The sequence below is a fragment of the Acomys russatus genome, chromosome 14, assembly GCF_903995435.1.
Source record: "Acomys russatus chromosome 14, mAcoRus1.1, whole genome shotgun sequence".
Classification (NCBI taxonomy): domain Eukaryota; kingdom Metazoa; phylum Chordata; class Mammalia; order Rodentia; family Muridae; genus Acomys; species Acomys russatus.
The window spans coordinates 10,905,817-10,925,642 of NC_067150.1; positions in this window are offsets into that span (position 1 = coordinate 10,905,817).

Genomic DNA, 19,826 nt, shown 5'->3' on the forward strand with positions numbered 1-19,826 from the left:
CCCATGATCATAGCAGTATTTTACACACATTCAAACACTTTTGTTCAAAGTGTAGCCCAAGGCCAGCAGCAGTAGGGACACTAGGATATGGCTGATATTTCAGGCATCTGAATTAAGGATCCTGCTTTGATTTGCTGGACCACAGTCTCAATTTAGTGTTTGATTTTTTTTTTTAAGTTCTAGGTATTAAACTCAGGCCCTCATGCACACTAGACAAGTACTCTACCACTGAGCTATACTCCAAGCCCTCAGAATCTACAGTTCAAATAGATCATCTCCCCATAGTTTACAAGCACCTTAACACTTGAGAAACCCTGACACACACAAAACCCTCTGGTAAATGATAAAGTTCATGTTATGCTATCTATTGGGATCACTAGATAAAAATATAGTACTGTGTTTATCAGCCACTGTGCTAGTTCTTTAATTGGATTATGGCAGATAGCTCAGTACCCATCTCCTCTTTGCAGATCTTATCTCCTAGAGCCAACAGAAAGTCCTTCTAGCCTTCCAGTGTCATCCACACACCTGCTCCACTCCATGTCTGATGTGATGAAGCTTTGGAACTAGGTATCACCGTTGAATCATCTTTGACTTGACTTGATCCTAAATCAGTGGTACTTGATGATATTATCTGCAAGTTAAGAATGGTCTGATCAAGGTTGGAGAGATGGCTCAATGGTTAAGAGCAGTGTCTTCCAGAGGTCTTGAGTTCAACTCCTAAAATCCACATGGTAGCTCACAACCATCTGTATTGGAATCTGATGCCCCCTTCTGCCATGTAGGTGTACATGCAGGTGGAACACTTATATAAGAAAGAAAGAAAGATAGATAGATAGATAGATAGATAGATAGATAGATCTAAAAGAACGGTCTGACCACCATCATTGTCCTGTGCTACTGTCAAAGCACTACCTTCCCTCCTAGCTCAAAAGGTGAATTGTGAACCCGAATGCTTGCTGGCGTGGAGAACTGTTACAGTTATTTTTATAAAACTGTGTTTGTTTCTCTTAGTTTATTTCTTTTTTCATTTTATTTGTATTTATTTATTTCTTTTGTTGTTTGTTTTTTGAGACAGGGTTTCTCTGTGTAGCCTTGGCTGCCCTGGACTCCCTTTGTAGACCAAGCTGGCCTTGAACTCACAGAGATCTGCCTGCCTCCGCCTCTGGAGTGCTGGGATTAAAGGTGTGCGCCACCACCGCCTGGCTTCTTAGTTTATTTCTTAACTCAGCTATCACACAAATACTTGAGACTCTTTTTGTTTTTGTTTATAAAGCTTTACAACACAATCTTGAGCAGTTTAAGTCTGTTCTTAACCCTCTATGTTATCATGACTCCATCTTTGCCAAAATCCCCAAGTCCTTGGTTTAACAAACTTCTTCTTCTTCTTCTTCTTCTTCTTCTTCTTCTTCTTCTTCTTCTTCTTCTTCTTCTTCTTCTTTTCTTCAGCTGCATCTTCTTCATCTCTCCTCTACCTCTGCCTGTGGCTGAAACCTTTACTTCCTCTTTTAACTTCTCCCCTGGCTGGCAGGAAGTCCAGCCCTATTCTCTCTTCTGCTCAGTGATTGGCTGTAAGCTGCTTTATTGGCATGCAAGGGGACAATTGGGCAGTAGCGTCTATACAACAATGAGACAGGAAATTCTCTGAACAAGGCTTGTAACCAGACATGGGGATACAGAAATCAGCATTTAAGTTATGCAATAACCTTATGCTTACAAGGAACCTTAGGCTTTGGCTACCAACAAGACTTTTGGACTTTCTGAGCATGAGTTTTCTCATTAAAAAAAAAAAAAACTTTTTTATTATTTATACAGTATTCTGCCAACATGTGTGCCTACACCCCAGAAGAGGACACCAGATCTAATTATAGATGGTTGTGAGCCACCATGTGGTTGCTGGGAATTGAACTCAGGGCCTTTGGAAGCATAGATAGTTCTCTTAACCTCTGAGCCATCTCTCTAGCCCCTCACTTTTCTCATCTATAGAAGGCACTTAATCGGAATAATTCAGCTCTGGAGACTGGAGAAGCAGTAGTAGACTGTGATAATTTTGTTTATCTGTGAATACACTAGAATCATGTAGTGTCTGATGGTGGTTAAAAGGGAGAAATGTACTGGGGGAAAAAAAACCCACTTGTCTTCTGACCTGAAGGTCCAGTGGCATCAAGGTAAGTTATGATGGCCTTAGCTCTTACTAAAGCCAAAGAGATAGATGTATGCAGACTGGGTAGATCCCTACTGCAGGATTTGGAGAAATCCCCAAAGGGGAGCCCTAGGAGCCCAAGCTGGGAGGAAACGGGGGTGCGGGGCGGGGGTGGGGTGGGAGGTAAGTGAGCATGAATGGAGAACCTGGGAAGTGTACTGAAGAGATTTCCTTTAGAGACTTGTGTTCATTTGTTTGCACCGACCTGCTTTGAGGTGTTGATCCTAAACAGGCACTGTGACTTTTGAGGGAGAGGAGACACTGTTGGCACATGTGCCTGCTGCTTGCTCTTCAGCCTGTGAACAGGCCGGGGCTCCTGGGTGGCTGACTTGCTATGGCCTTTCCTGACCCTCCCACAATGACGGAAACTGCACGGTCTTATTCGTAGGGCTGGTGTAGTTGAAGTCCAGTGCTTCACTCCTACATCCTTGGCTTAGGATTTCTATTGCTCTGAGGAGGCCGTGACTGTGGCAACTCTTATAAAAGAAAACATTTCACTGGGGCTGGCTAGCAGCAGTCCATTATTGTCATGTTAGGAAGCATGGTGGGACACGAGTAGCCATGGTGCTGGAGAGGCAGCTGAGAGTTCTACATGTAGATCAGCAGGCAGCCGGAGGGGAGTACCACACTGGGCATGGCGCCTGCCCCCAGCGACACACTTTCTCCAACAAGGCCACCTCCTAGTAGTGCTGTTCCCTATGGACCTATGAAGGCCATTTTTATTCAAACTACAATCCTGTTTGCACTTTAAGAAGGATCTTTAAAGCTTTGAAACTGGAAAAAGGATCCAGGTTCAGGTGCTGTCTTGCCTGTGTGGTGGAGGAGGCATCAGGGCTTAGCAACTCTAGTTTAACACACATTAACCCTGAAGATTAAAATAGTCACCACTAGAGGGCAGGCCAGACAAACTTTGGAATGTTTGCTCACTTTTTTTTTTTTCTTTTTTTTTTTCTTTTTTCTTTTTTCCCCCAATTTATTTGCAGTTCTAAAGACTTTGAGGCAGGGCCTCCCATACAAGAGGCACGTATGGACCCGGACTTTTTCTTCACTTCTACAAATTCCCTTGCTTACAAAGAATGATTTAAGGCCACCAGTATCAATGCTGCTATGACATTGCCACTGTTGTCTTACTTAAAGTGTCTACAATGCCAGTTCTGCCCCGAAGGAGCAGACAGGCCCACACTGGCCTGATGCATCCTAGCATTGAGTACCTGTTGTGTGGCAGGCACTATACTGAGCATTTAATCTACTCTGGTTTCTTTCATCCTCACAACACCTGTCTAGAGGTAGATTTTTAAATTAATAATTTCATGTAAATTATTAACAAAAGAGAAACAGATGAAGATGAAGAAACAGACTTATAAAAGTTAAATGTATTAGCATATTTTTCAAAGCAAGCCAATAATTAGTAGAGTTGGCCTGTTTTTGAAAATGTTTGTTGAAAGGACTGAAATTAAATGACACATCGTTTATAATCTCTCCGAGGCTTCAGGGACCACTGTCTGATGGCAGTAACTCTAAGTGGAGAAAATGGTTCTAAGCAAATTCTACTTGTCGTAAAATGTAATCAATAATGGTATTTAATAATTTAAAAATTGTGTGTGTGTGTGTGTGTGTGTGTGTGTGTGTGTGTGTGTGTGTGTATGGTTATGTGCATATAAATGCCAGCTCCCATGGAGTCCAGAAGAGGGTGTCAGAATGCCTGAAGCTTGAGTTACAGGTGGTTCATCTAACGTGGGTGTTGGGAATTGAACCTGGGTCCTCTGGAAGATCAGTTGGTGCTCTTAACTGTTGAAACATTTCTCTAGCCCCCTCCATTTTTTTTTAAAGCAATGTGCAGGATGGAGCATGGTGGCGTAAATGAGAATGTCCCCCATAGGCTCATATGCTTAAACCCTGGTCCCCACCTGGTAGGGGACCACTGGTTGAAAAGGATTAGGAGCTATGGCCTAGTTGGAGGAGATGTGTCACTGGGTTGGCCTTTGAGGTGTCAAAAAATTCAAGCCTTCCCAATGTACCCTCTCTTTGATTCCTGTCTGTGGATCAAAATGTGAGCTCTTGCCCGTTCTGGCCACCATGCTTTCACTCCACCATCTTGGACTCTAACCCTCTGAAACCATAAGGCCAATTAAACACTTTCTTCTATAAGTTGCCTTAGCCATGGTGTTTTATCACAGCAACAGAATAGTAACTAAGATACCCATTAACACGACAGCCCTTGTGGCCGTATCAAGGCCAACAAAGCTTGTCATGATCCCCCTCCCCTGGCAGCAACAACCATCATGTTATTCCTCACTCAGTGCCACAGTCCTCCTTGCTGGACTTAGACATACCAGCGCGTTCATGTGTCGCACCTGCCAGTCTCTCAGTGTGGATCATCTTTCCAGTGGCAATTCCATGCCCTCGCTGCCCACATCAACCATGTCTCTGATCAGCTGTGTCCTTACTGGAGTGGGGTTCTTAATCTCTCTTCAAGAGCAGCTCACCCCATCTTCCACTGTTCTTACAACTGTTACTCCATATGCATGCACACAAGTGGCTTTTTTTTTTTTTTTTTTTTTTGGCCATGCAGATTTTTGGAACATAATTTACGTTTTTTTTTTTTTTTTTTAAGATTTATTTATTTATCTTTATCTGAAGAAGAGAGCACCAAATCACATTATAGATGGTTGTGAGCCACCATGTGGTTGCTGGGAATTGAACTCAGGACCTCTGGAAGAGCAGGTGGTGCTCTTAACCACTGAGCCATCTCTCCAGCCCCTAATTTATGTTTCTTAAAATAAGGATCTTTGCTTATGCTCAGCTCAAAACTGAATTCCTCACACACAATCGTCACTATAATGGTTCATCTTCATCATCTGCTTCAAAAGCCTTCAGAGTAGGTTTCTGTGGGTGGGATTGCTGGCTCCAAGGCTGTGAATCTCAGAAGCGTATTTGACACATGTGGCCAATTTACAGTCCCATCAACAGTACACATAATAGGCCTATCTGCCCATATCTCACCTGAATACTTTTTGTTAATATTGTTTATCTTTTGTAACCTGGTACAAAAAATGCTTTCATTATATTTGCATTTTGAAATTACTTCCACCTTTCGTGTGTACCCACTCACCGCTTTTGTCTGAATTGTTTGCTGAGTTCCAAGGTTGTGGCCTTTGCCCACTTTCCACCTGTGATTACCTCCCTCGTGACACAGCTCTTTGGGTATTAAATCTGTGTTACAATTGTCAGTACCTCTTCTAGCTCAGCCTTTTTCTTTCAACCTCATTGGCATTGTTTGCCAAGAAGCAAAACATTTTATTCAATCAAATTTATTCATTTTCCTTTTTAAAAAATTTCCAAGTGAGAAAATAATCACATTACTAAGTGTTTGGGAGCTGAGCCCGCTCAGGCTTTCTGGGTCACGTTCACTAAGCTCGTTCTTTCCTTGTAGCTATGAGTCTTGCTAACATTTATACGAGTCCGTGTAGAGGAAGGCAGTGTGTGCTCCCAGCCCATCAAACATACACTCCCATGAATCTGTGGAGCAGGGGTGTTACACCAAAGCAGATTGCTATAGAGCCAGTTATACCTGGGGAAGTTCACGGAAGGGTGAGCTGACACAGTTGTGAAACATCTACACATAAAGAAAGTGCCAAAGGGAATCCTGTGTAGCTCCTGGAAGCTGGCACTTGTGTTCTGCTCCAAGACAGGATCTGTAAATGAGCACAACTGTGCAGTTCTGGAAAAGTCAGGGAGGTTATACTTCCGGGTTCCTCTGCTTACAGAACAGTGTATCTGCCACCGCTGTCTTCCCCTTCCGCTCTCACGGTGTCACTGTATGTGCCACTGGGGCAGGTGTCCAGTGTCTTCCACCTGTGTGCTCATAAGCACCGAGAGTGTCTGCGCTGCAGAAACAATGCTTCTGGATGGGAAGACTTAGGGTCACCTGTTGGGGCAAAGGCGGTTAAAGTATGCCAAGACCTTTTTTTCTCCCGGGTCCCCAAGAGCGCTGCTGCAGGGCCTAGGTGGCCTGAATTTCCAAGTCTAACTGCTCAAAGTCCTGTAAATGGTCTAGAAGATTGGCTGTCTTCTGAGAACTTGTAAGGATGCAGCACGGCAGAATCTGCACTAAAACACACACACACACACACACACACACACACACACACACACACACACACACTCTGGTTAGATCCCAGTAATTGTGCCCAGGAGAATCACCTTACCTGTGCCTTTTTATGGTGCTTTGATGGGTGACTATGGCTACAGGAAATTGTGAACACATTTGGAAAGCTTTGATGGCTATGATTCAGAGCCAGTGTCCAACAGTGTACTCACCAGCATCACTTTGTTTGTTTTTGGATTTTTTTATTATTATTATATTTTATGTATGTGTTTTGCCTGCGTGGATGTCTGTGTATCACATGCGTATCGGGTACTCAGAGAGGCCAAAAGAAAGTATCAGATCCCCTGGGACTGGAGTTACAGGTGGCTGTAAGCTGCCATGTGGGTGCTGAGACTCCAACCTGGGTCCTTTGGAAGAGCTAAGCCATCTTTGCAGACCAACAGCTTTTGTTTTTGAGGCAAGTTCTAACCGTAGCTCTCTAACTGGCCTGAAACTGTCTGTGTAGACCAGGATGTCCTTGAACTCACAGAAATCCACCTGCCTCTGTCTGCTGAGTCCTGGGATTAAAGTGTGCACCCCCACACCTGGAATGGCATGGCTTTTTAATAAGCCTGTTTACAAAAAAATTATGACTCCTGCTTAGCGCTTTGTCTTTGTTGTCTTTCTACCTAGCTCTCTCTGTTCATGTGCGACGTAAGACTTGTTCCTTTTCTAATGAGACGGTAGGATCATTTATTAGATAAGAGCATGTTTGTGAGTAGGCAGACAGGCTGTTTTCCTTGTGTTATAAATGGTGCATCCGAGGCGCAGGGAGTTCAAACATCATGTCCAAGATCCTATATCTGGCAAACAAAGAAGTTGGGGCCTGCTTGACTTTGGCCTCTTGTAACCCTTTTTCCTTTGTGTGGTAAAGGATCAGAGGGCTGTGGAAGCTGGCCATACAATTGCTAAGTAATCCAGAGCAGTCTGAGGTCTAGAGACAAAATTTTCCTTCTTCCTTTTTGATGAGGTGACTCAGGCAGAAGCCCTGTAGACTGGCACCACGGTGAGTAAGAATTTTCAGTAGGGAGTGTTGGGATTCAGACTTGGGACAAACGGCTGAGGTGCCTGACCAGAGTGGATCTGGCTTCCAGGTTCTCCCAGCATCCTCTAGTCGGTACCCATTACAGGACTTGGCTAGCATACCCAGCCCTCTACTCTGAACTTTCCAGGCCCGGTGTGGGCCTTCCTCTCCCCCTCCCCAGAGCTCTTTACTATATAATCCAGACATTTTGGTTCCCCCTCCTCACTATTTCCTCTAACCCCCCCCCCTCTGTGTGCCCCACCCCCAGACCACTTATCCCTCTCCTTCAGGGCAACTTCCCTGACCTCCTCCTGTGAGATCAGTGAACCCACCTGAGAGCTGCCCTAGCAAACCTGCCTTTTATATTCTAATTTGGCTTGAATTGGTTCATCCTGTCAGCCGGAGAATACCTATCAGACCATGGGCAATCTCACACTGCTATAAACAGTATTCATGGGAGATGCCGACTACTCCTGAGCCTCTAGATGCCCATCCTGGGTCACAGTGTAAAAATGTAGATTCCTGGGCTCTGCCTGGGGACACCTCTCAGCATCCTCTAAACTAAGTGCTCAGGCATCTATATTAAAAAAAAAAAAGACAAATAAAAAACGGTACGCACATTCTTCCCTTCTTCCCCCAGCTGAATAACGTTGGGTACAATGGCCATCAGGGACTTGTAATGTGCCTGGTAATTACTGAAAGTTCACACAAAGGGCTGTAGCACTGGCTTTACCAGAGACTTACTAGAAAAAGCTCGTCTCAGGCCCAGACTCACATCCACTGCCTCCAAATCTGCATTTTAAAAAGCCCCCCCTCGCCCCAGATCGGTATGCCAGAGAGACACGCGTTTTCCACGCCTAGTCAGCATGGCTTCATCTTACCTTCGAAAGCGAGGTAGTTTTTCAGATGAGGATGGGATGCTAAGGCCCAGGGAAGGTTAGGCACATGCTGGAGGTAAGAATGCAAACCGGACTTCAGGTAACTCTAGAACCCATGTTTGTAACCAGTCCGGTGGAGGTTTTCACAATTCACAATGTAGATTCACCTGGGTAGCTTGTTAAAAACGCTGACCCTGAGCTTCTCTCTGAAACTCTGACCCATCCCTTCTGCAGCAGATGCTCAGGTCAGCCATTTCTACCCATTCATCTGGAGACTCTGAGGCAGGTGGCCTCAGAACATGTTTGCAAAATTCTGCATTGTATTATACTCATCAAACATGCTTGTCAGGGAGGAAATACTTTGTATGTCTGGAGCACTTGAGAGTGAAGTCTTGGCTGATAGATTTTCTATCAAGTGCTGGACCCAGATGCCCCTGGAAATTTCTGAATCCAACCCTAAGCTTTGAGAGAAACAGACGCATCAAAGCAGGGTATAACAGGTATACCAGACACATCAAAGCAGGGGTTTTACTGGACACTAGACAGATACAGGGTCCAGGTAAGGAAAGATCTGGCATCTTTTCAAGAACAAATCCCAAACTCTGTTATTTTCCACATGATACAAAATATACAAATGGCAGTATTGGTTACTTTTGAAATTTTTATTATGATTTCATGTATAATTTAAACCATCGGGTGGCTGTAACTTTTGCTAGTTAACTATGTACCCTGGAAAAACAATCCATAGCAGCCAGCACAGCAAAAAAGGCCTGCTCACTGCTGAACCCCTCTGGGCATTAACCAGTAAAGAAGACGAACACTAATAGCCACAAAGGTGCTGATGCACAGCTCAACAGGATGTGTTGGAAAGTACATTTCATTTGATGTGTTTTCTGAACAGCTCAGGGGACTGTGAGTGTCAGTATTATGATATAGGTGCACACCATCACACACACAAGCATTTACACACCCTCTAGCATCTGATGGTTACCACAAGTGAGCCAGGATTGACAAAGAGCAGAAAGTGAGCTACATGGAGAAGTCAGAGTTAAGTGGTGGTGAATTGTTTGAGAACCACCATTCGAAGCTCATTCCATCATTATTTTGTGTAACAGTTCGTATCAAACATTTATCTTGCTCCAGGCCGTTTGGTAACCAATTAAGTGGCAAACAGGAGTTTATCAGCTCAAGGTATCATAGTCGGCCTCCAGCTGTGCAACGTGGGAGGAAGGCGCACAGAAGCACTCTCTCTCTCTCTCTCTCTCTCACACACACACACACATACACACACACACACACACACACACACACACACACACACGCACACACACAGAGTTTTAACACATCGACTCAATGAAGGCTCCACTGTAAATTGTTGCCCACAAGGAGGGAGTCTGGGGCTTGGTAAATGAGGTAATGAAATGTTTGTCAGCATGTTTCCTTGGAGTCAGACTCCTGAGGGTCACTGGCCATCTCTGAGTGGTTATTCCAGACTCACAGATGAGGTGAGGTCCTGAGAGAGTCAAGACCTTCCCATGGTTGCGGGTGGATCCACAGCAGCACCCTTTTGACCTTGCCCCCTCATTTCCATGGTTGAAAGGGTGACAGGAAGGAATGAGAATTCGTGTAGAGGAATTTTAATCTAGCAACATGGCTGCTCTGATCACATCCAAAGACCTTCTTGGTCTGTGTGATTGGCTGGAATGCGGACATGCCTTTAGTACACACCTTTATTTTATGAGGGGCAAAGTGATAGGATACACCCAACTTTCAGGAGAAAAGCTATTTGAGGGCAGCACAGAGAGAGTCAGACGGGGTGGGGCAGTTCAGTGAGTACAGGGCAGTTATGTTCAGGCAATGCAGAGTTCAGTAAAGCACAGTTCAGTTGACACAGTTGAGTTCAGTTGAATTCCAGAAGTTCCGTTCAGCTCACACAGTCAGTGCAGTTCAGTTCATGGAATTCAGAGGCAGTTTTGCTAGGCAGAGCAATTCAGTCAGAAGTTGAGAGAAACCAGTTTCAATCAGCTTAGAGAGGAGTTTGGGCCACAACATCTGAGTTAGCCAGCCAGCGAGAGTTCAGAAAGAACTAGAAAGGGAGAGCTTATTCAGAAGTAATCGAGCCAACAACTACATCTGCCAAGTGAAAGTTACTTTTACAGTCTCAGAGGAAAATCTGACATAACCTAATGATCCTGCTGAGTTACAAGGGTTCAGTCAGCAGTCCTGGGTACGTGTCTGGTAATTTTCTAGAGAATTAGGTGGCCTGAGCAAGGCTAAGCAGACGATTTTCTTTTATAAAGTCTAAAGGAGAGCCATATATTGAGATCCCACAACAGCCTTCTCCCATGATGGCTCAGTTTGTGCAAAGGGGACCCTGTCGTGAAGCAGGTTGCTAGGATGGAGGTAAGGTTTTTTTTTTTTAAAACATCAGAAACACAATAAATTGTATTTTCACTTTTTCTCGATAACCAGGGTTTATTCGCTTGTTCTGGTGGTGAATGCCAGTACAAGGCCTCACATACAACTTGTTCCTTCTCCATCCCACAGCTATAAGCTGTAAGCTCCAAGCATTTTTTTTTCATTTATCTGCTTATTTACTTAACCACTTTGCAGACTGCTCTAGCCCCTTCCCTCCTCCCCTCCTCGTCTGACACTCAAGCACCCCCTAACCTCTCCTTTCTTCTCAGAGAATGGGGAACCCCAATGGGTACCAACCCACCCTGGCACTTCAAGGAGTAGCAGGACTAAGTGCATCCTCTCCCTTGGAGTCCAGACAAGGCAGCCCAGATGAGGGAAAGGAATCCAAAGGCAGGCGACAGAGTCAGAGATAGGCCCTACTCCCATTGTCAGGGGACCCACATGACGAGCAAGCTGCATACCTGCTACATATGTGTAGGGGTCTAGGTCTAGCCCATGCATGCTCTTTGGCTCAGGGTTCAGTCTCTGTGATGCCCCATGGGCCCAGGTTAGTTGACTCTGTAGGTCTTCTTGTGGTGTCCTTGACCCCTCTGGCTCCCTGATGCTTCCTTCCACTCTTCCACTATTGTCTGGCTGTGGGTCTCTGCATCCATTTCCATGAGCTGCTAGATGAAGCCTTTCAGGATAGTGATGGTAGTCTCCTGTCTACAAGCATAGCAGAGTGTCATTAATAGTGTCAGGGGTTGGCTCTCTCCCATGGGGTGGGTCTCAGAAGGTAAGATTTTTTTTTTTTTAAAGGTCCTCAACATGTGAAGACAGATGGTATAGAGGGATAGACAACATGGCAGCACACAAGCTCTGAAATCATCAAGGAACACGTAGCTTTTTCCTGACTCTTGGAAGATAGTGGGGCTTTGGGATTAGGTCAAATCTGGCACTGTGTCTGTGTGACTGTGTTCCTGTCTGAATGTGATGCAAGAGACAGGGTCTGGCCAGGTCAGACAGCACTCCATACTAACAAATGAGGCTCCCATGTCTCTTTCTCAGTTTCTATTAACACAGGCTCATTTCTAAGCTCTGTGTCTAGCACAGGCCAGCAGTGAGGTACGTGCTAATGTGCCCACCTCTTCCTGGGACATTTTCTGTCACAGAAGAGGGAAAGAGATGAAACCCTCCCTTCCCCACCCCTGCCCCCTTCTCAGCATCACTTCTGCTGAGTTTTCATTGGCTGGAGGAGCCCACAACTTCTCAAGGTTCAGCGGGGCAGGCTTTGACATACACCTCAAAGGATATTTGCTTCAGAATAAATTGAATGATCTGTGGGTAGACCAATTCAGACTAAAGCTAAGTGATAAGTAGTATATTATCTTTCCCGAGAAACGGTTCATTTCACAGCTTTCCTAGGACTGTGCTTCAACTAAGACCCCAGTGCCATGCTAGTGACGTACAAGGTGAGCAAGCCATTTTGTCAGGGGGGCTCCCAAGTCTATTCCTCATCCCTTGCACACAAACTGTACTTGTGAGTGTCCAGTCTGAAACACAGTGCAGGAAACCTAGCAGCCAGCGACTTCTGTCAAGTGCTGGCAGCTTTCAGTGTGATAGTGGAAATCTGGACCGCAAATGTTCATACTCATCCAAAACAGAACAAAAGAGCCAACAAAGCCCTAAAAATGATAACATTTGTTACAAAGTTTCATGACAAAAGTCTATGTTAGAGGCTGGAGAGATGGTTCAGTGGGTAAGAGTATTTGTTGAGCAATAAGATCATTTTACATTAACAAACATTTATTCAAACACTGTAAAATTCAGTGGTAACTTTTCTCACTGGCAAAGGTCAGGATCAAGTGTGTGCCATTTTATTTTTCTAGCACCAGTATTGCCTTTTAAGTGGTAGATATTAGTAAATTCATTGGGGGAGGGGTGCTTGCTGACCTTGCACATGCATGCAGACACATTAAAAACAATAAAGACAAAAATCTAAAGGAAACCCATGATGGAGATTGGGCTGAGGCTCAAAGAGGCTAAGTGACAATTCTAAGGTCACATACATAAGTAGTTTATCCAAATTCCTTCCAGAGCTCTCCCTCTGAAGAATTCTGTTCCTTCTGTCTTTGGCACAGCCTGGACCACTGCTGGTACCTAGAGCAACAGTGTCTAATTAATATATATTTATATATATGGGGGCATTTATTAGTCAGTCCAACAGTGACAGTCAACCAGCAGAAAGTCTAAGAAAGTCCAGTAGTTCTTCCCAGAGGTCCCCAAGGCTGGATGCCTCAGCTGACCTTTTGTGTATGCCAGAAGCCAGATGTTGGCTCTAATTCCAGTGGAAGAATAAACTTGCCAGTGGGAGCGAGGGCAAAGAGTAAGCAAAGAGAACAAGCTTCCTTCTTCCATGATCTTTATACAGGCTGCCAGCCTAAGGGGCAGCCCAGATTAAAGGTCCATCTTCCCACCATGGAAGATCCAGTTTAATGGTGAGTCATCCCACTCTACAGAATTTTAATTAAAAATAAAAATCCTCACAGGTGTGCCTCACCACTTTGGTTTAGTTAATTCCAGGTGTAGTCTAGTTGACAACCATTGTACTGTCCCAGGAAGGGATTTTTAGGAGTGTAACTAAAGACATAGGGTCTATCATTTCTTTTGCATCTTCCTGGTACTGTTCAAGGCAGTTTCCCTGAAAACAGACCTAAGAGGAGAGTGTTGTAAGAGACATAGGAGATGAACATGGTGACAATGAAGATCTTCACTGACAAGGACCAGACTCAGAAACCAGAGACAGATTGCAGCTATGGCTCTCTGGTAAACAGGGAAGCCTGCTTCCATAGCCAGGGTGACAAGTCCTCAAAGGACAGGGAGAAGACTAGAAATGGAATCGGAAAGAGGGTAAATGGAGCCATCGAGAGACAGCAATCTGCCTCCACCTCTAGGAACCCTCCTCTGCCAGGCATGTCCCAGAGCCAAATACTGCAGGGAGGGGGGCCAGACATCTGGGTCATCGATGGATTTTCACTTTTGTTCCGCCTAACTCAAACTCCAGGCTGTGTCAGAGACGGAAGAATTATTCGGGGGGTAGAGGGGTGGGGAGTGCCCTTGAAGGAGTTCGGATAAACTACTTAATTGAAGGATCTTAGAATTGTCACTTAGCCTCCTTGAGCCTTAATCCTCCATATCCATAACATGGGAGGTAGGAAGCCCTGCCTCCTTCACGGGTTTTAGATTCCTTTTTATTGTTTTTTAGTTAGGTGCCTGTGTCTGCGTGCATGCGGAAGATAAGCAAACACTGCCCCGTAACCAATTTACTGTCTACTACTTATAAGACAGCACTAGGTGCTAGGAATATACAATGGAACAGACTTAACACTGACCTTAAATATATATTAGTATATATAATATAGAGTATATTTCTATATTAATATATAAATATATTCACATACATGACACAATATATAAGCAACCATATATATGAGAAAGAAAGACAGTATATATTAATATGTCTGTGTATGGGAGAGAAAGAGAGAGAGAGAGAGAGAGAGAGAGAGAGAGAGAGAGAGAGAGAGAGAGAGAGATGGTTGCGGGGAGAGTGTGTGTCATTTTTACCAGTTCTGTTCCTATAGAGAACCCTGACCTATACAGGTACGAAGTGCTTCTCTCCTGGTATCAGCAGGCCTGGGTGGGTCTCTGCGCAGTCACTAGCTATGTGTTTCCGGTGTAGTCATGACATTGATTCCACTCTAGTCTCAGTTGCTCGGTGAGATGAAGAACAGCAAGCGTCTTATTATACTAGCTCAGGAGGCTTTGATGAGAGGATGTAAACAAACAGAAACTCTCAAACCCGGCTTGCAGAGGAATCAAGTGTGAGAATGCAAGTGAAAATACAGGTATAGGCACGCGTGGGCATGCATGTGTGTGCATATGTTGCAGACCACAGGCTAACAAATGCCATCTACGTTGACACAGGGTATCTCCTTGGCTGGGAGCTCACCAGTTAGGCCAGGCTGGCTGGGAAGCAAGCACCAGGGATCTTTTGGTGTCTACCTCTGGAGAGCTTTGGGAGCATTTCTACATGGGTTCGGGGCTCTTACTCAAGGCAAACACTTTATCAACTGAACCACTTCCTGGACCTAATATGTAGATTTAGAATCTACAGGAACCATCATGTCTGGACTTGTCCTTGAGGTGCTGACTTCTCCCAAACCTCCAAATGATAAGAGAAGGTTGAGAACCACCGAGCAAAGACACGTTAGAACATCGTGGGGTCACGCTGGGCAATGAGCATCTGAGTGTCAAAGGGAGTGGGGAGGCCCAGAAGCATCTCTGAAACTTCCCAACTCATCCTTCTCGATATTTAAAATGTGTCACAAAGGCAAGCCAGTCTAAATGCAACATTTATTGTTTTCCCCACTTACTACAGCAGTAATGAATGGTATTTGCAGACGTAAGGCTAGCACACATCTCAATACGTTTCTTGGCTGACATTCAGGCTGATTTACAGTGCCAAGGGCTAAAGGCTTGAAAATATCCCTGCATCCTATTGCTCCGGCAGCTAAATTAAACCTGATGCCCAGAGCCTGCGTGAGCAGAATAACGAGCTGCTTTGCGCTCCCTGGAAGCCCTGCCAGTGGGGGAGTTTTGTAGGACAAGAGGAAGCTACTAGGAAGGAGAAACCGTGTTACAGAAGTAAGTCTTGGCAACCAGTCACCATCAGGCAAACTTGTTTGGGACTGTTTCAATTTGCCTAAAGCTTGATGAATTCTCAACACAGAGAAAGGAAACAAAGTCTTGTCACACTTGACCTCATGTACTCGGGTGTGTCTATCCCTGTGTCTAGAGCCTGCATCTCACTCCAAGTACTAGACTGTCTCAGAGAGGCTGTGTTCTACTATACAACTGGCCTGAGGGATTCTCATCACCGAAATGATAAAAGCAAAAGCCACCCAGTGCCTTTTGGCTTTAAAAGCCTCTAACTCACATTACGTTGCTTTATCCTTATGACTGTAAGCCAAATAGCACCTCCGTTTTCAATCTGTGTGAATTTGTGTGATGTCTAAGGTCATGTTTTAGGGGCACAGCTGGAAGGTAAATCCAATGTCTTTGGATCACTATATGTATTCCTTGACTTACTTTAGAAACCTCTTTAAAAATATTAATGACCAGGGGCTTAGCCATGCAAGCACACTGACCTGAGTTCAAGCCCTAGAGCCCACATAGAGGCATGATGGCATGTGCTTTCAATCATAACCCCAGAGAGGCAGAGAGAGGACTTATCCCTAGGATTCTCAACCCAGCCAGCCTAGCTTGTGTGTGACAACATTTTTCCTGAGAAGGAGCAACTCACACACCTACTCACCCCAGATAGGGAACTCATGACAGACCAAATGCACAAGTCCAGCTTGGTGAACCAATGGGTATTATCAGGGTTATTACAGAAGCACAAGTGAGCCAAAGACAGCTGCCTCACCAAAGCCCACCCCAACATGGGTGACAGCACACAGAGCTGGAAACCGCACAGCCTGCAGGCTGCTCAGCTGCCCTAGTCCTTTCCCCACCTCCCTGCCCTCTCTCCTTCCCTTCCTCCTCCCATGCTACTTCCAGTAACCTGCATTTATATATTATAGCGTCATCGCCAATCACCTGGAAGTGGGGTCAAACCTTTTACCTAGTACACACCAGTCCCCAGGTCTTACCATGGCTTTCTTTGGGGTAGGGTTTAGAGTTGTATTTAAGGTATGAGGGTGACCCAGAGTCAAAAGGAGGTTCTGGGAGGTTCAGGGACTGTCAGAGGGATTTTTATTCCTTCAAAAAGAAAAGTACACGTTTGTTTACATAGAGTTAAACATGCCACATGGTTCTTCTGTGGCAGCCTTGGCGAGCCAGTGCTTAATGGGAGCTGAGAGGTGAACGTGGCTTCTAGCCGTGAGGCCCTCAGACTGTGGAGGCTGAGGTTGCGAGAAAGCTGCTCCTATGCAAGGACTAAGCTCGCCCACACAGATTCTTAATGTTATATTGACTGTATCTCAGAATGCTGGTTTTTTTTTTTTCTCTTGATGTCCTGCCCCCAGAAGCTTCAGGGCTTTCAGCTTTCAGCAGGAAGTAGAGAGTGCTTTGCCTGAATCCCCTGGAGGTTTCCCTGTAGATGCCTAGTCCAGGAGAAATGACATCTCTGAAGCGTTGGCCACCGTCCCCTCCTACCTGAGCTCTGAGTTGTGGTGCTTTACAAGCCAGTGTCAGAATATTTGAGGCTGTGCCACAGCCTCTTGCCATGTCACCTGCCTGAAGCAGTGTTTTCCCAGGGCTGCGGCAGGTCTGACTCAGAGCTTAAGGCACCAGTGTCAGAAAGACTGCTTCCACTACTGCAGCCAAGCTAGCATCTCTGCCGAAAGAAAGACAGGAGAATCAGCGGGCTCCTGGTCGCCAGGGATCCTCCTACAGCAGCAGTTCTGCCATTGACTCTTGTTCAGTCTTTCCCTGGCTCCCGGACTTCTGTGTATGACATGCACTTTGATTTCTCAAACTCTGTGATATACTTACAGAAATGTCATTTACTGCCTTGTCCAATTGTCTGTGCTGTGCTAGTTTTCTGTCTGTTGCCGTGATAAAACACTGACCAAGAACAACTTGCAGAAGAAAGGGTTTATTTCCTTGTATACTTTACAGTCCCTCAGCAAGGGAATTCAGGGCAGGAGCTCAAGGCTGGAGCTGAAGCGGAGACCACGGAGGGGTACTGCTTGCTGGCATGCTTCCTCCGGCTTGCTCAGCTGTCTTCCTTATACAAGCCAGAGCCACCTGCCCACAGTGGGGCTGGGCCCGCTCATCAATTAGCAATTAAGAAAATGCGCCACAGATGTGCCCACAATCCATACCAGTGGAGACAATTCATTAGTTGAGGTTCCCTCTTCTCAGATGTGTCTTCTTTACCACTGACACCAACCGTGACAGTGTGTGTGTGCATCTGTGTGTGCGCACAACTATGTGTCTGCCTGTCATTGTACACATTCCTTAGTGAGGCTGTAGCAATCATTTTGAAAACCAAAGGTAGGCTCCCTGTGTTTTCCTAGTAAGTGGACTGTGCTTATAATTTGTCTTTTTGCTATGCTCATTGGGATGGCTGGGAGAAGAAGAAGACCAGTAATTCAGTTATTTGTTTCCAGGCCGTTGGTTAGCCTGTTCCTCTTGTTCCAGTGGTGGGCACGTAAAAGTTGAAGGGGTTAGAGCCGGGTGGGGTAGCGCACGCCTTTAATCCCAGCACTCGGGAGGCAGAGGCAGGCGGATCGCTGTGAGTTCGAGGCCAGCCTGGTCTACAAACTGAGTCCAGGATGGCCAAGGCTACACAGAGAGACCCTGTCTCGAAAAAAAAAAAAGTTGAAGGGGTTAAAAGGGGAGGGGGCATGTCCCGATGGCCATCTGTGTTCCCTCCACCCTCAAACGCACAGGGTGGAGTCTGAACCCCTAACACTCTCGGCCAGGACATGGGCATTCTAGATCCAAATAGTTTGGTGCACCGGATCATGGTGGAGCGTTTAAGAGGCTGGGCATCATGGCAGGGTGGGGTAGAGGTGATGGTCTGAGATCACTGGGGTCATGTCCTCAGAGGGACCCCTCCCCTTCCTCATCTCTTCTCTGCCTGTGGCTGCTTCAAGGTTGGCGGTCCCCGTGCCACATTCTCAAGCTGATCTGTACAGCCTTTAGCGTCCCCGGAGCAAACGGGGCGGGGGGGGGGGAGGCGGAGGTCTATCGTGGCATTGAACTTCCAGAATTCCTGCTTTCCTCTTCTCTCGGAAGCTGGCTGACCGTGGTTGTTTCAGTAAGGAAACGCTGACCAGTACCCACTCCGAGTGCGCTAAGACACTCCTCTCTAGAGCTCCAGGCCTTTCCTCCTTCCTGGGCCAGTCTTTGTTTCCAGTTCTCGGTCCGCTCTACTCGGGAGCACCCACTCTACCCACGAACAGCCTCGCTGTATGCAAGAGCGCGCTCCTCTGTCCACTAAGCAGGCAGCCCTAGGACAGGCTCCTCATTGTTTTCAAGATGGTGCTTCTAACAAAAGAGCAAATAAAATACCAGGTCACAGGGTCCTGGAACAAGAGGAGATTTCCAACAGTGGAACTGCCTTAGTTGAAGCTTTAGCATGTGTGTTTGTGTTTACAAGGTGTGGTAGCAAGTGGTTTTATCTGAGCCATTTTGCCAGCTCTGCTTATTTTTCTGATGACTTTAATGCTGCTTCTTTCGCTTTCTCTACACGTCTTCTTCAAGCCAGGGTGAAGGTGAAGCATGGAAACCTCAGAAATGCCATGGCACATGGAAAGCTAATTGGCTTAACTAATGTGGGGGGTCACAGAGCAGCAGAGAGGAAGGAAAGGGAAATTCATGTCGGAGTTAAGCGTGTGGGTTTCAGACGTGCCAGTTGTGAACTCCGGGGTTCGTTGTGTGTGTGTGTGTGTGTGTTGCATGTGCATATGTACTTACATGGAAGGAGGTCCTCCAGAGATGAACATCTCCCTAGCCCACAACATATCTTTATAGGTTTCCTTTTATAACATTTGAGAATGTTGGTGGCTGTGACAGCTAATCCAACTGAGACCCTGGCAGCTCTTCTCTCTCTAGAGAGAATCCAACATGGGGTGTGGAGTAGGTAGGAATATGCAGTTTTGGTAAGTGTGGCCTGAGAAGCTATGAGGGCAATCGTCGCTGTCCCTCTGATATCCCATAGTGGACACTTGCTTTCTGCTCTGGTCTCCGAGGCTACAGTGAGTAGGCCACTGTCCAGTGGACAAGAATGATGGGATCAGACGTGGAGACAGACGTGCCCATGCAGGGTTGGTGGGTATGGGAGTACATTTTCCTTCTGTTTAGAGAGTCTGGAAAAAAGTTTTGTGGAGCCCAGAGGAGGAAAGGATCAACTTCTGTAGTTGAGGAGTAAGTGCAGGGACAGAGCCTTCCCCATTGCTGGTGATTGCAAACCAAAAATGAAAGTGCTTTTGTCTCTTCTTTGCCTCCAAAATAACTGAATGTTACATTCTCACCAAAGGCAGCGTGGGTACGACTGCTTCCCATGGCCCTGTCCTCCTCCAGTAGCAGGTGTGTGTGGACCATAGACTTTTCGGAGATGCCCCACAGGACTGTTTGCCTTCCACATTCACAGCATGGTCTGAGTTC